The 17,174-nt window shown below is 43.7% G+C and overlaps 1 protein-coding gene across 3 annotated transcripts in view; it reads left to right on the top strand.

Moving 5' to 3' along the window:
- Nucleotides 1-757: 757 nt before the first annotated feature.
- LOC111979559 (receptor-type tyrosine-protein phosphatase S-like) overlaps nucleotides 758-17,174 on the top strand; it is a 98,715-nt gene continuing 82,298 nt past the window's right edge. For 2 of the 3 annotated variants that reach the window (XM_070448772.1, XM_070448771.1), the window contains exons 1-2: nucleotides 761-1,095; nucleotides 14,085-14,168. The gene's annotated coding sequence lies outside the window, so the exon portion shown is untranslated. Of the gene's footprint in view, nucleotides 1,096-14,084; nucleotides 14,169-17,174 lie in introns of all 3 variants that reach the window. The other variant, XM_070448773.1, reaches the window with a different exon arrangement.

Genomic DNA, 17,174 nt, shown 5'->3' with positions numbered 1-17,174 from the left:
GAGGAGGGGACATTCAGCCCATAATTTGCAAAGATAGAGAGGGTGAAGCTCCTCGTTCCGGTCCCAGTTCCTCGATCTAGCATATCTTGATCCATTTTCTCAACAAGTATGGACCCAGAACTTAATCGAGCAGCTGACCAATTACATGAGACTTTATTTCTGGGTTAACGAGATTCGCCTCCCTCAAGAGCTTCAACATCCACCTGGTTCTCTGCGTCTCCTCTGGCCCAGTGTCAAGACGAGACAACACTTATTCTCTTTTTTTATGAAGGCAATATGTTTATAGGTTTGAGTGTTATATATCTGACTCTGAATATTCAATTCTATAAAAACACTTAGGCTACTTCTATGCATATTTTCATAGTTCAAAAGGACCTACTTTTGCAACAAAAAAAAGCAACGACCTGCGGATGATTTGCAGTGGAGAGGTGAGTTGTTCTAATGAGACAGTTTGAATGCTACTCCAATGAATGTAACTCTAATGATTCTTAAATTAAGTTCTGAATATCTCCCTTGTTCTTATTATTATATAATCTCATCTAGTCCATCATGACATGTAGAGCTCACTCTAACATACACGTTACAGTAGACAGGCTACCTCAGCAACAGCAGTCATCTCTTTAGCACCAGTCAGCGGTCCACTGAGATGACAAAAAGGTTTGGGTGATGAGGGGGATGCGGTTGCTATTGGAGATCTTGACTCCATCACGTCACGATGGGAGGGAGGGGGAGCTCATCCGTGTGTGAGAGAGCGAACAGGAGAGAGGGGGGAGAGGGAGGAAGGGCATTGAGGAGGAAGACAGTGAGTATCAATTGACAACCAGCAGTGTCTCAACCCGCTCGACCGGAGATGGTCCCCCCAAACACGGGCGCAGAATAGTGGTCCTGCAAGGCTTCTGAGGAGGCGAGAGGACAGCCGAGGACTCCGGCGATGCATGCGTTCACTGCCGAAAAATCTAACCTTTCAGAGGATCTCTCCTGTCAAATGGGATTATTATTTCTGTCGGGGGTTAAAGGGAAGCTGCCAGCTGCAAGTCCATGCACATTAATTTATCCGATCAAAAACAAGACGGAGCACTCACTTTCTCCATAAAGGTAAATATGAAATCGATTAAAAATAGGTTGTTTTGCCATATGCACGAGGGATTCGTTTCCTTTATTTATTATTAAACACCGCGCCCTGATCGGTGTAGCTCGGTAGGCAGTTTGGCTGTCGTGTGCTCGGCTGCTGTTTACAGACTCTATTTTAAACATATGGGTCAATTTGGATAATTTCTCCTTCAAACAATAATACTATGTTTTGTGTTGTTTTGGGTTACTTTAGACTTTGCATGCAACTGTTGAGCTTGGGTTTTCTGGTTGAGAATAATATCATTTGCAGGTTGTCGTCGGCGGTACCAAGCCTTCTTGTCAGCCAGTTTCTCTCCTGCGCCTCATTGTTCACCGGAGAGGCTTTATTAGGGACCCCTCGCTGGTTGGCGATATGTCGCCCCTTTGTTCCTCATCAGTTTGTTTTGACACCAGCCGGTGCTTCCGGCACGTCTGTCATCGTATGTATTCTTTATTTATTGTTAATAACCAATCGCGCCTATATTATGCTAGTTTTTTGTTGTTGTCCTTTATAGGCATATATCGAGCGTCAGTTCACCCAATTGCCATAAATCGGGCGATGACATGACACCAGGTGGCGGGGCGGATAGTCTATTTAGATTACTCTACAGACTATTGGGTCGCTTCGCCTATTAGGCACCTGCTTCTCCCATTAGCATTGTTGGAAAAAAAACATTAAATATTCACAGATTTTTTAACACATGTTAATATGATGTGTTGACCCATTTAAAAATCCTATAAGGCCAGAAAAAGGCGAGCACACTTTCAGGAAGCATCTATTCTTCTGAAATATAATGCTGGCATCGATTTACCTTGACACATTTTCGCAGGGTGTGCTTGCATTGACAAAAACAAGCGCACCTTGAATACTTATCTAGCCACCATGCTTTTTTTGGTGTTTTAATTCCTTACAGACAATGCAACCACCAGGCCTTCAGGCAGCAGTTTGGAGAGATCCTATCATATCAAATCCAAGTTTAGGCTTAATTGTTTTTCCCCCCTTCCTTTCTCTTAAAACAGATGGTCTCTTCATCCCTTGAGGGGCATCATATGTAGGCTGCTGTTCATTCCAACCACTTTCCACATCTCTAATTGGTTCAAATTCACACCCATGCACCCATTCATATTCTGAATTAGATTTTCATTTTAAACTGATAGATGTCTACTAAATATTTAGATCTGGCAAATGAGACACTATGACCAGCTATATATTTAGGCTTTTTTTTCTCAATCTTTTTTTCACAATTTCCCTGTAAAGAGATGAAGACATCATCAGCCGCACAAAGTTAACCTACTGCGACAGCAATACAGAGAAGTATCTTTACAGTTACAGTGAGGTTACATGTTAGAACTCTGTGTACTGCACTTCTAGTAGGAGCTTTCTCCCATGAACCATCTCTCTCCCAGATTGGTTTTTGGTGACTTTTTTTATGGGTAGACAGATACAGCTGGTGAAACCAATGCCTCTGGGTAGGCCTGGGTCTTAGATTGGTTCTGAAGAACTTGGGTTTGGTTCTCGGTAGTCCTCAGTATAAAATATTAACCGATCCTGTGCAAGAAACCTGAGAAGCAACACGCTACATACCAAACAGATAGGATTGGATTTGCAGTAATCCATTTCCAATTTGAGTTTTCTCTCCATCACTTGGCTTCAATCTCTTTCACGTCGTCATCAGCACTATCAGATACGCATCAAGGTCATGTCAACGTTGAAGTGATGAGTGAGCCCTGTGGAAAGTTGGATTTCAGGTCAGAGTGCAATTTCTGCTGCTGTGTCTCCCCAGATCCTGGCGGGCAGCGTTGATTTAAAACAGCTGAGCACACGCTTCTATTTCTATTCTTCCTCCTCATGTTGTGTCTTTAAGTCCTGTGGGCTGCTGCTGGTTAGTCAGAGGCGCATGTTCCTGGTTATCTGCCACCCCAGGCCTTGTGCATGTCAGGGGCACCAGCGTGAGGGTGCGTGAGTCAAAAGGCTATAATAAGATGTTACTTGTCTGTTAAACAGTTTATCCACAGTACCATCCAGACTCAGAGGAATCTTTTGTTGCATCTTTCAATATTGTAGCAATCATGCTCTTGGCATATTACACTACCGTTCAAAAGTTTTGGGGTCACTTAGAAATGTCCTTGTTTTTGAAAGAAAAGCAACATTTTTTGGGGTCCATTAAAATGACATCAAATTGATCAGAAACACAGTGTAGACATTGTTAATGTTGTAAATGACTATTGTAGCTGGAAACGGCAGATTTTTAATGGACTGGCAGCTTCATTAAATAGTACCCGCAAAACACCAATCTCAACCTCAACAGTGAAGAGGCGACTCCAGGATGCTGGCCTTCTAGGCAGAGTTCCTCTGTCCAGTGTCTGTGTTCTTTTGCCCATCTTAATCTTTTATTTTTATTGGCCAGTCTGAGATATGGCTTTTTCTTTACAACTCTGCCTAGAAGGCCACATCCCGGAGTCACCTCTTCACTGTTGAGACTTGTGTTTTGCGGGTACTATTTAATGAAGCTGCCAGTTGAGGACTTGTGAGGTGTCTGTTTCTCAAACTAGACACTCTAATGTACTTGTCCTCTTGCTCAGTTGTGCACCGGGTCCTCCCACTCCTCTTTTTACTCTGGTTAGAGMCAGTTTGCACTGTTCTGTGAAGGGAGTAGTACACAGCGTTGTACGAGATCTTCAGTTTCTTGGCAATTTCTCGCATGGAATAGCCTTCATTTCTCAGAACAAGAATAGACTGACGAGTTTCAGAAGAAAGTTCTTTGTTTCTGGCCATTTTGAGCCTGCAAACGAACCCACAAATGCTGATGCTCCAGATACTCAACTAGTCTAAAGAAGGACAGTTTTATTGCTTCTTTAATCATAACAACAGTTTTCAGCTGTGCTAACGTAATTGCAAAAGGGTTTTCTAATGATCAATTAGTCTTTTAAAATGCTAAACTTGGATTAGCTAACACAACGTACCATTGGAACACAGGAGTGATGGTTGCTGATAATGGGCCTCTGTACGCCTATGGAAATAGTCATTTACAACATTAACAATGTCTACACTGTATTTCTGATCAATTTTATGTTATTTTAATGGACCCCAAAAATTTGCTTTTCTTTCAAAAACAGGGACATTTCTAAGTGACCCCAAACTTTTGAACGGTAGTGTATATCACAATGACCACTGCCATGTGGGTTAATCCAACGGCACTGCAGCCAGTTCTCCTGTACATGGAGCAAATAGTTTGCAGGTTTGTTTCCAGTCAGATCCAGCGACCAGAATCTTAGACGTAGTTTATATGCTCAGAAACTCTATACTTCATCCAAAAATGGGGTTTATAAGCACACCATACAATACTTTTATAGTTTTTACACAGCTCTACAGGACCTCCTTGGTAGATTAGAAGAGAGGAGAGGAGAACAGAGGAGAGAATGAGTAGAGGAGTGTGGGGTCTGGAGTGTACTGTGGATGAGTGAAAGCTGTCAGATGGGTTGGGACTTGATTGATGCCCTTCACCAGATGAATCAGAGATTGTGATGTGTCAGCACAGATGAATAATGCACACTGCTTCGATATACCTCTCCTTTACCTCTCTATCCCATTTCACTCTTTTATCTACCTTTCTCTCTCTGTTTTTTTCCTCCCCTCCTCTCCACCCTGTCCTTTCATGTTCTTTCATTCATGTTTTTCCCCTGTCTTCTCTCCTCTCCTGTTATTTCTCTCTCCCCTCTCTCCTCTTTCTATCACTTCCACCTCCCCTCTCCTTTTTTCTCCTCCCTCCCTCTCTTTTTCCTCTCTCCCCTTTCTCCCTCTCCTCTCCGTTCTACCATCTCCCCTCTTTCCCTATCTACTGTTACATTAGGATTTTTCATTTTGCAATATTCTTCCTATCAGATCTTTATTCTAGCTCTGTTGAAGAAGCAATGTATATGTTAATGTGTTGATTTGCAAGCCAATGTGAAACGCTCTAAAGTGGAAGTGGCGAAGTGGTTGCACTGAGGTGCTGTTGCTGCTGTGTCACCGAGTGGCAGAAGTTATAAAGGGCAGGGAGATTGAGTGACAAGATGGCTGACATGATAGAAACTTGCAGACTGTCTCATCAGACGTGGAATGAAGGCTGTGGTTGGCAAGAATATTCTAGAACGTTCTAAAGAATGCTGATGAATTTGCCTGTTGTTTTGGGCAAGGGCAGTTTTGGGAAAGAGAATAAGCTTCTTTGGTTTTGGGCTGTAGAACAAGGCTATTTCCGTTGTACAAAGAAAAGAAAATCCTCTTTCTGATTGAGAATCCCTTTTTGGCTCAAGAGTAAGGCTAGTAAACTCATTAATGTCTCCTGGATGGCTGCCGAGACCTAGAAGAAAAGAGAAAATTAATCAGTATCCAGACAGTAATGACTTGTTTTGATGAAATCTGTCCATGTTAATGCTTTGACCTCAACTGTATCACTATCAGGTATGGATTATGGCTACTGCTGTCTACTATGGTCTGTCTGTACATGATTATTTCATATCCCTATCTGTGTGGGCTGGGCAGATTTCAAAGGTTATGACTCTATTTGCATAACATCACCTCTCACGACTACAGGTCAGAAGGATGGAGACGATTTGGGTCCTGCAAGAGTGGTGGGGGCCAGATATTGCGATTATGAATTGATATTTTCAACCACGGGTGAAAACGTGGTAATTCCATCCGGCATGGTTTAAACAAGTGTCAGGGTAGAGAACATCACTTCTAAAATGAGATCTTAAGAATGAATAAGAACTGTGCTAACTGAATACAAAACCAAATGAAACAAATATTTTCCAACATTGTTATAGGCTACAATGATAGTATATAGGCTTATTACAACGACATATTAATAAACATACATGTTTTACATAATCATCAACATATAGTATGCTATAAGCACTTATTAATTAGTTAACGAATAACATTGAGTTCCTATTTCCTATTTTACCATTATGAGTTCTTAAATAACCTAAGTTAATTATTTATTCAGGCAGCCAAAAGCTACAGATGGAATAGGAAGCTTATGATTGTGTAATTATGTATACATTCACCAACAACTTTATTAGGTACACCTATCTACTACTGGGTTGGAACCCCCCTTTACCTCCAGAACAGCTTGAATTCTTTGGGGCAAGGATTCTACAAGTCGGAAACGTTCCACGGGGATGTTGGACCATGCTGACGGGATGGCATCATGCAGTTGCTGCAGATTCGATGGCGGTACACCACCGCCACCAGCCTGTACCGTTGACGCCAGGCAGGGTGGGTCCATGGACTCATGCTGCTTACGCCAAATCCTGACTCTGCCATCAGTATGATGCAACAGGAACCGGGATTCGTCGGACAAGGCGATGCTTTTCCACTCCTTAATTGTCCAGTGTTGGTGATCGCGTGCCCACTGGAGCCCCTTCTTCTTGATTTTAGCTGTTAGGAGTGGAACCCATTGTGGTTGTCTGCAGCAATAGCCCATCCGTGACAAGGACCAACGATGTTTGAGTTCCCGAGATGCCGTTCTGCACACCACTGTTGTACTGCGCCGTTATTTTTCTGTTTGTCGCCCCCCATGTTAGCTTGCACGATTCTTGCCATTCTCCTTCGACCTCTCTCATCAACAAACTGTTTTCGCCCACGGTACTGAGACTGGATTGGATTTTTGTTTGTCGCACCACTCTTGAGAAACCCTAGACACTGTCGTGCCCAGGAGGGCGGACGTTTCTGAGATACTGGATCCGGCGTGCCTGGCACCGGCGATCATACCACGCTCAAAGTCGCTTAGGTCACTCGAACAGTAATTGAATACCTCGATGTCTGCCTGCCTGCTTTATGTATGTGATTCACTGTATGTCGGAGCATTCCATTTTTGTGAACCATTTTAGTGTATCATAAAAAGACAGTATGATAACCATTATTCAGTCTGATGGTAGTTGGTATGCACCAGGCTGGCTGAGATGTCTGGCCGTTGTGAGGACGGGGGCGATTTGTCAGTCTGTTATCTTTGGCAGCTCTTTAATTTGTCACAGACACACACACACTTGCCCACAAGTGCGCACGGACACGCACACACTGCACACGCACAGCCGCAAGGACACACACACACTAACAACAGAGAGCACGGACATGCACGCAACCTACACTTGTGCTGCTGCAAAAACACACACTCATGCACACACACACACACACACAAACACTCTCTCAGTCTCCCTCTCACTGACAGACAGGACAGAACCATCGAGCACAATGTCTGTTTTTCTACGTCATTACTTTGGCTTTCAATTCGATTCACATCTTTTCTGTCCCTCAAGGCAAAACTCATTTTGGCGTCACAAATCTCTCATCTCCATCAGGAACCAATGGTTCGTTACTAGTAGAATTGCTCAAGATGGGTTCATGACACAGGAAGTTGGTGGCACCTTAATTGGGGAGAACGGGCTCGTGGGAATGGCTGGAGCGAAATGAGTGGAATGGTGTCAAATACATCAAACACATGGTATCTAAATATAATCATACACTTTAGTGCACCTCTAATGAGTATTTACGTATTATTATAATTTTTTCCTGCGGTTACAATGATGTTAGCCTGAGTGCCAGTCTGCTCCTGCTTTCATGTTTGCCTTGACAATGACAGCAATGGAGTTGGCAAGTGCACAAACAGATCTGGGACCAGGCGACAATGACATCAGTGTGGTTGTTAATTTATGCGAGACCATGTAGCCAGCAGCGCCAGGGATAATTAGATCTCAGAGGAGAGGACAGGGATCATGTGACCAGGCCTAGCCAGGTGTCGCCATGACAGTGTATGTGGCCATGACAGTGTGTGTACTCAGGAGGGACGGAGCTGGGTAAACATACACATGTTATACCAAGGAATTAATACACAGAATATCGATGACAGAGGTTTTACAATGAGAATAATCTAAATCTAGCCTGCATGATCTGGACAGCAGGGGCCAAAAGCACTAATGAATGAAGTAGGCTCTGCCTACACATTGCAAATAAAGGAAAGGGGATACCTAGTCAGTTGCACAACTGAATGCATTCAACCGAAATGTGTCTTCCGCATTTAACCCAGTGACTTTTCGGTTATTGCAGTGCCTATCTGATAAATAGTCCTCATCTTCCTGAAAAGCTTGAGATGTGTCTTAATAATGACATGAAAGTGAGTGAAGATGATCAAGGCCGTCTCTGTTGTCAGGGAGCTTCTATTGTTCTTTCTTCCATCTCTTCTCCCCTCCTCCATTGGCTGCTGTTGCTCCCGTCAGAAGCATCTCAGGTTTCACTGTGTGGCTCGCTTGATGGGTTTTTAATCGTTCATTTGCTCAGGAATGAGGGGAGGCCTGCTTCACAAATGGCACCCTATTCCCTATATAATGCACTACTTTTGACATTTTGACAAGGGCCCATAGAGCTTTGGTCAACGGTAGTGCACTACATAGGCAATAGGGTGCCATTTGGGATGTAGACGAGAGCTCTGAGGAGTATGGCGGCCGCTCAGCTCAGCCTGGACATCTTATTAACTCCCCTGAGAGACACGACAGACAGGCAGAACAGAACAGGACTGACTGAGCCTCTACTGTAAAACTAAAATGGAGGGCGCGGGTGGGAGGGAGGCAATGATAGAGAGAGGGACAGAGACAGAGAGAGACAGGGCCCGGTGCCATCTTGGTTATTAAAAACATGGAGGGAGAGAGAGAGGGTTCGTCACTAGTTACCACAGCCACAAAGTCATAAACCCTGCCTATTTCAACCATTTATCTTCTTAAAATGTGATTTTAAACCTAACCTTAACCCTAACCTTGACCACACTGCTAACCTTGTGCCTAACCCTAACCTTAAATTACATTTTAGTTTTCACGAATTTCTACGACATAGCCATTTTGAGGCACTTTGTGGCTGTGGTAACTGGTGGAAACCAGAGAGAGTGAGTGATGTGTGGGGGGTGGATTGATAGATGGATACATCTATTATCACAAACATACCAGAATATTGCATAAACATGTTATTAAAATACACTATTTTTCACTAGTCTATCTGACTACTCTTACTCATTGAGTCAGTAGGAGTACTGCCAAACAGATCACCATCCTCATGAACTGCATGTAGCCAGTCGTATCTAGAATACAGTATGTACTACATACTGTATTCTATTTAATTGTGCTCCGTGTACTCTGCTGCCTCCAGCATGGATCCAGGTTTCTGGCAGTAGGAATACTGCATAATAAATGATAATCTGCATGAGTTGCATGTAGCTAGATATGCAGAACATACAGTAGGTACTGTAGCTACTGCACCCAGCTTGTATGGAGGTATCTGGCAGGCTCAGATATGGTAATTGACCCACGAGCTGACAAGGTCTCAGCCATCAGGCTGCTTAATGAGCCAATGAACAGACAGACAGAGTTAGACAGACCAAGGGCCTGTTTTAGTGATAGAGATAGCAGGGATGTGGAGGTTGACAGGACTGCAGTGTGTCTCTGGTTGTCGGTGGGGGAGATTTGCCTGTTTCTCTCTGTTAAAGCTGTTTATCCCCCAAGAAAGTGATGTTTAGTCATAGGAATTAGCATAATCTCTCTCTGTCGGTGAGAGTGTGTTTTAGTGTGGGTGTGTGTGTTCGGTTTGTGTGTATGGATACGCCTATGTGTGAATGTGAATGTTGTGATAATGATTATTGTTCATGCACAGCTGTATGTGATTAGAAACTTCTCTTTACAATTGTGAGAACATTTCAGGTCCATTTCCGTTAAACATGTTGAAAACAGCAATGGTTCCCGAACGATTTTCAGGTGTGGCCGACCTAAAGCTAATGGGAGTTTTTGGCTACCCACCAAGCCAACAACAGTGTGTATATACTGTATATATATATATATATATACAGTGGCTTGCGAAAGTATTCACCCCCCTTCAATTTTTTCCTATTTTGTTCGCCTTACAACCTGGAATTAAAATAGATTTTGGGGGGGATTTGTGTCATTTGATTTACACAACGTGCCTACCACTTTGAAGATGCAAAATATTTTTTTGTGTGTAACAAACAAGAAATAAGACCAAAAAAATGAAAACTTGAGCATGCACAACTATTGGATGGGTTCAAGTTGGATGAGTTCTCAAATCTCTGGAAGACTGAAACAGGTTTCCCTCAAGAATTTCCCTGTATTTAGCACAATCCATCATTCCTTCAATTCTGACCAGTTTCCCAGGCCTTGTCTATGAAAAACATCCCCACAGCATGATGCTGCCACCACCATGCTTGGGGATGGTGTTCTCAGGGTGATGAGTGGTGAGGGGTTTGCGCCAGACATAGTGTTTTCCTTGATGGCTAAAAAGCTACATTTCTGTCTCATCTGACCAGAGTACCTTCTTCCATATGTTTGGGGAGTCTTCCACATGCATTTTGGCGAACAACAAACGTGTTTGCTTATTTTTTTCTTTAATAAGCAACGGCTTTTTTTCTGGCCACTCTTCCATAAAGCCCAGCTCTGTGGAGTGTTTCAGCTTAGTGGTCCTATGGACAGATACTCCAATCTCCGCTGTGGAGCTTTGCAGCTCCTTCAGGGTTATCTTTGGTCTCTTTGTTGCCTCTCTGATTAATGCCCTCTTTGCCTGGTCTGTGAGTTTTGGTGGGCGGCCCTCTCTTGGCAGGTTTGTTGTGAGGCCATATTTTTTCTATTTTTTAATAATGGATTTAATGGTGCTCCGTGGGATGTTCAAAGTTTTGGTCTTTTTTTATAACCCAACCCTGATCTGTACTTCTCCACAACTTTTTCCCTGACCTGTTTGGAGAGCTCCTTGGTCTTCATAGTACCACTTGCTTGATGGTGCCCCTTGCTTAGTGGTGTTGCAGACTCTGAGGCCTTTCAGAACAGGTGTATATATACTCAGATCATGTGACACTTAGATTGCACACAGGTGCACTTTATTTAACAAACAAACCACGGCAACAGACACCACAAGGTCACCATCATATTCTGGACCAATTGGAAAGTCATATTTATTCAATCTGCATTATATGCTGCAGTCTACCATAAGGCCACCACTTCAATTGAACAGCCATATTGTGGTTTTTGCCTATTCTGCATATAAGGCTTGGTTGTGTGTGAATAAATTGTTTCCCTTCCGCTCTTGTAATCCGGCCTATATGTACTTTAATACCATTTGGTGCTAAGTTTTCCTGCCAGTCCATCTGTTAGCTTCATTCTGAGGGCACACACTGTCAATGAGCACATGTCACTCTTCTGTGTCCCCTTTTAGCTGAGTAGGCTTACAGTACAGTACAGTACAGTACAGTGCACCACTCCTTTGGAGGTATTGTGACCAGTGTCCACTCGCTGCACTAAGCACTTGACTACACCACCTATGCAAATCAGGTTAAACCCTTTGGTGGGTTTGTGTGGGATGTTTGGGTCTGATATGGATAAGGTCCCTGGTTCGAGTCCCTCTTTCACTGGGCAATAAGGGGAGGCATGTACAGGTACTATGAGTATACCTTGAGAATGCAGCCAAGAGAGTACAGTTTGTACAGTTTTTGACAACACAACTACAGCCACTGCTGAGCTCAGCCTCGGGCAGGGAGGTCTAAAGGCTCCTGTTATGGTGACTTAAGTGGTTGACAGGAAATCGAATTCTGAAATTGGTTGAAGAAAAACGAGGCGTATAGCATACACGCGTGCACGCACACATGCACGCACACATGCACGCACACAAAGTCACTCAGGAAGTATAACACACAGTCGTTCTAAGCCCTACAATGCCCATTCCGCCTCATCAAACCCCAGGGAGGGACGATCACTAAATGCAGCATCCACCACAAGCCAAGCTTAAGTTCCCTACGGTTGTGAGGGAACTTGTTTTTTCCCCCCCATATTCATTCTCGGAAGTATGATTTGAGGATCACTCATCCTGGCTCGTAGCTTAACACGAGTAAATGGGGTAATCTCTTGACGGCTTCTGGTTCCGAATGTTTGAGGTTGATAACGTTCCTCATTCCCAAAACATTCCTTCCTGTAGGAACTGGTATTAGTACGTCGAACTAATATGTTATTGCCAGTGGGAATAGCTAATACTTCGGATTTCTAAATACTGCTATATAACTCAGTGGGAAGGAACGTTAATATCGACGGTTTGTTCAGGCACCCTGGTCTGTAGCTTCATTGATATGCAGCAAAGTGAACAGTGCTTGTACTAGGAGACTGACGGTTATGTCGTTTTGTCAGAAAGGGCTTGGATGACTTGTCAAGTGGGGATCACAGGAACATAAAGACAGCAGCTCTCCTGCTAAAAACGTAACCGAGGCTGATGCAGCAGCACCCGCCTGCCGTAAGCCGTGCTCTCTCACTCCCCCATGAGAATCACTATGGCTGGCTCATCCGGCTGGCTACCTCACTCTCTCTGGTGTGATTCTGTGTGAGATGTTGTGTGCTAATAGTGGTGTGTTGATGTAGTGTGTGTTCGCTCGCTGTGTTGTGTGTTGTTTTTTTGTTGTTCGATCGATGTGTGGCGTGTGTGGTTGTGAGTGTGTGTGGTGTGTGTTGTAGTGTGGTGGTGTGTGTGTGTTGTGGTGTGTGTCGTGTTGGTGGTGTGGATAGTGCTGTTGATGTGTGTGTGTGTTAGGAAGAGCAAAGAGAATGAGTTGTGCTTTGCTTTTGCTTTGTCCCGGCAAGTGTGTCAGGGAGTGTTGTGATGTGTGTTGGGTGTGTGTGCGTGCGTGGCCTGCCTTGCCTGCTGCTGATGAAAAAAGTGTGGTATTCTAGTGTGCGTGTGCGTGTGTGTGTATGGCTAGTGCGTGTGTGCGCGTGTTGTGTGCGTGTGTGTGCGTTTCGTGTGTGCGTGTTAGGCGCTGATGTGTGTGCCTGTGTGCGTGTGCGGTGTGTGTGTGTGTAGTGTGTCGCGCTGCATGAATGACCTGTCTCTTTTCCAACAGGGTCTTGGGTCATTGTAATTCCTGCTGCTCCACAACAGCCTGCTCCACCACCAAAGGAGCTTCTATAGCCAACAAATACCACATTTCCTGTGCTAAAATGATATTGTATTGTATGGAACTATACATGTGTGTATATGAATGAATAGTTTCACAATCATATGTGTACTGTATACATTCTACAATATGAAATCTCTGAACAGGAGAAGCACCTCCAACAGTGTGTGTGTGCATGCGTACTACTGTATGTGTGGTGGTTTTGGTGTATCCTCATATTCTGTCACTAAACTCAGCAACTCTGTTCAACTGTATTGGTCTAAAGAGACTATCCTGTAGCTATTAACTGCTTTGTAGCTAGCTAACGGGCTCTCTCTGTCCTCCGCCAGGTTAATCTCCCAGCTGACTGATGGGGCTGTAAACTACCCAAGGAAAACCGATCCTGCCTGTGGTATCTCAGATCTCACTGGCCTGCTTTGTTGTCATGGAGACAGGGGCCCGTAGAGGCTGCCTCAGCCCCACTGTGGTGAAAAGCATGCTGGGTAAGAGGGAGGGGGGGTGATACAAACAAAACATGTTATTCACACCACAGTGGAAGGGAAAGGGTTGTTTTCCTCAGCTTAACGTGTTGATGCTTTAGAATCATAATAGAGTAATTCCCTTTGATTTTGGTCTTTGATTCCCCACGCAGGTATACTCCATGTCTGAGGCAAACTGAAGATAACGTTAACCCTAACCGCGGGGTGGCGGGGCTCGCACAAAGGCGTGTGTGTGGTGTGGTGTGTGTGATGTGTGTGTGTGTGTGTGTGTGGTGTGTGTGTGTGTGATGTGTGTGTGTGTGTGTGTGTGTGTTGTGTTGTGTGTGTGGTGTGTGTGTTGTGTGTGGGGGGGGGTGTCTCTGTTGTGTGCATGTGTTCGTGTGGTGGGTGTCTTCTGTGTGTGCATGTGTCGTGCGTGGCGCTTGAATGTTCTGTGTGTCATGTCTGACTGTCTGTGTGTGTGTCGTTGTGAAGTCACACATACCCGCAGGTCATGTTGACTCATTCCCTCCTTCCTGTGTTGTTGCAGGTCCACTGGATGGTCACACTGAGGATTCCACAGAGCAGGCCATGATGCCTCAGCCTCAGTCAGGGCTGTAGAAAACACACAGAGGTAAGGACACACACACATACAGTCGTGGCCAAAAGTTTTGAGAATGACACAAATATTAATTTTCATAAAGTCTGCTGCCTCAGTTTGTATGATGGCAATTTGCATATACTCGAGAATGTTATGAAGAGTGATCAGATGAATTGCAATTAATTGCAAAGTCCCTCTTTGCCATGCAAATGAACTGAATCCCCCCAAAAACATTTCCACTGCATTTCAGCCCTGCCACAAAAGGACCAGCTGACATCATGTCAGTGACTCTCTCGTTAACACAGGTGTGAGTGTTGACGAGGACAAGGCTCGGGATCACTCTGTCATGCTGATTGAGTTCGAATAACAGACTGGAAGCTTCAAAAGGAGGGTGGCAGCAAAGAAGCCACTTCTCTCCAGGAAAAACATCAGGGACATCCTGAAACCATTCATGTGTGGGGTTGATTCTCAGCCAAGGGAGTGGGCTCACTCACAATTTTGCCTTAGAACACACCCAAGAATAAAGAATGGTACCAACACATCCTCCGAGACCAACCATCCAGGAACAGTTTGGTGACAAACAATGCCTTTCGAGCATGATGAAGCACCTTGCCATAAGGCAAAAGTGATAACTAAGTGGCTCGGGGAACAAAACATCGATATTTTGGGTCCATGGCCAGGAAAATCCCCAGACCTTAATCCCATTGAGAACTTTTTTAGTTATTTATTTCACCTTTATTTAACCAGGTAGGCTAGTTGAGAACAAGTTCTCATTTACAACTGCGACCTGGCCAAGATAAAGCAAAGCAGTTCGACACATACAACAACACAGACATACAGTCAATAATACAGTAGAAAAAAATAAAACAAAAAGTCTATATACAGTGAGTGCAAATGATGTAAGACAAGGGAGTTAAGGCAATAAATAGGCCATGGTGGCGAAGTAATTGCAATATGGCAATTAAACACTGGAATGGTAGATGTGCAGAAGATTAATGTGCAAGTAGAGATACTGGGGTGCAAAGGAGCAAGATAAATAAATACAGTATGGGGATGAGGTAGATAGATGGACTGTTTACAGATGGGCTATGTACAGGTGCAGTGATCTGTGAGCTGCTCTGACAGCTGGTGCTTAAAGCTAGTGAGGGAGATATGAGTCTCCAGCTTCAGTGATTTTTGCAGTTCGTTCCAGTCATTGGCAGCAGAGAACTGGAAGGAGAGGCGACCAAGGAGGAGTTGGCTTTGGGGGTGACCAGTGAGATATACCTGCTGGAGCGCGGTGCTACGGGTGGGTGTTGTTATGGTGACCAATGAGCTGATATAAGGCGGAGCTTTACCTAGCAAAGACTTATAGATGACCTCGAGCCAGTGGGTTTGGCGACGACTATGAAGCGAGGGCCAACCAACGAGAGCGTACAGATCGCAGTGGTGGGTAGTATATGGGGCTTTGGTGACAAAACGGATGGCACTGTGATAGACTGCATCCAATTTGTTGAGTAGAGTGTTGGAGGCCATTTTTATAGATGACATCGTCAAAGTTGAGGATTGGTAGGATGGTCAGTTTTACGAGGGTATGTTTGGCAGCATGAGTGAGGATGCTTTTTTGCGATATAGGAAGCCGATTCTAGATTTAATTTTGGATTGGAGATGCTTAATGTGAGTCTGGAAGGAGAGTTTACAGTCTAACCAGACACCTAGGTATTTGTAGTTGTCCACGTATTCTAAGTCAGAGCCGTCCAGAGTGTGATGCTGGACGGGCGGGCAGGTGCAGGCAGTGATCGATTGAATAGCATGCATTTTAGTTTTACTTGCATTTAAGAGCAGTTGGAGTCCACGGAAGGAGAGTTGTATGGCATTGAAGCTTGTCTGGAGGTTAGTTAAAATTAACACTTGTGGTCAATCCTCAAGAGGCAGGTGGACAAACAAAAACCACACAATTCTGACAAACTCAAGCATTGATTATGCAAGAATGGGCTACCATCAGTCAGGATGTGGCCCAGAAGTTAACCTCTAATTCCTCCCAAACCCGGATCCGGGAGCACCCCCACAGTAAAAAAGCTGACTAGCATAGCCTAGCATAGCGTCACAAGTAAATACTAGCATCTAAATATCATTAAATCACAAGTCCAAGACACCAGATGAAAGATACACATCTTGTGAATCCAGCCATCATTTCTGATTTTTTAAATGTTTTACAGGGAAGACACAATATGTAAATCTATTAGCTAACCACGTTAGCAAAAGACACCACTTTTTTTACTCCACCAGTTTTTTACTCCATCAGTAGCCATCACTAATTTCGACCAAATAAAGATATAAATAGCCCTAACCAAGAAACAACTTCATAAGATGACAGTCTGATAACATATTTATTGTATAGATATTTTTTTTTAGAAAAATGTGCATATTTCAGGTATAAATCACAGTTCTACATTGCAGCTGCAATCTGAAATAGTGCCGAAGCTGCCAGAATAATTACAGAGACCAACGTCAAATACCTAATTACTCATCTTAAAACATTTCTGAAAATACACAGCGTACAGCAAATGAAAGCCCAACATCTTGTGAATCCAGCCAATATGTCAGATTTTTTAAGTGTTTTACAGCGAAACACAATATAGCATTATATTAGCTTAGCACAAAGCCAGAAACACAAGCAATTTACCAGCAGCCCAGGTTACGATCGTAACAATACAGCAAAAGATATATAATTTTGGACTAACCTTGATATACTTCGTCAGATGACAGCTCTGTAACATCATATAACACCAATGCATATAGGTTTTGTTCGAAATGTGCATATTTAGCAGCACAAATCGTTGTTTATACAATGTGATCAGTGGCAACAGGTCATGCATTCTGGCCGGCGCCATCTTGGAAAGGCACCTAAGTTTACGATTATTTATCGATTAGATTGACTAAAAAATACAGGTTGGACAGCAAATGAAAGATGCATTAGTTATTAATGCAACCGCTGAGTTAGATTTTTAAAATTAACGTTACTAGACATACAGTGTGCGTTACAGCCAGACTAGTGCC

The sequence above is a fragment of the Salvelinus sp. IW2-2015 genome, linkage group LG19 (genome assembly GCF_002910315.2).
Source record: "Salvelinus sp. IW2-2015 linkage group LG19, ASM291031v2, whole genome shotgun sequence".
Lineage (NCBI taxonomy): Eukaryota > Metazoa > Chordata > Actinopteri > Salmoniformes > Salmonidae > Salvelinus > Salvelinus sp. IW2-2015.
Note: the sequence above shows the minus strand (reverse complement) of the source record. Positions and strands in the feature narration are given on the sequence as shown.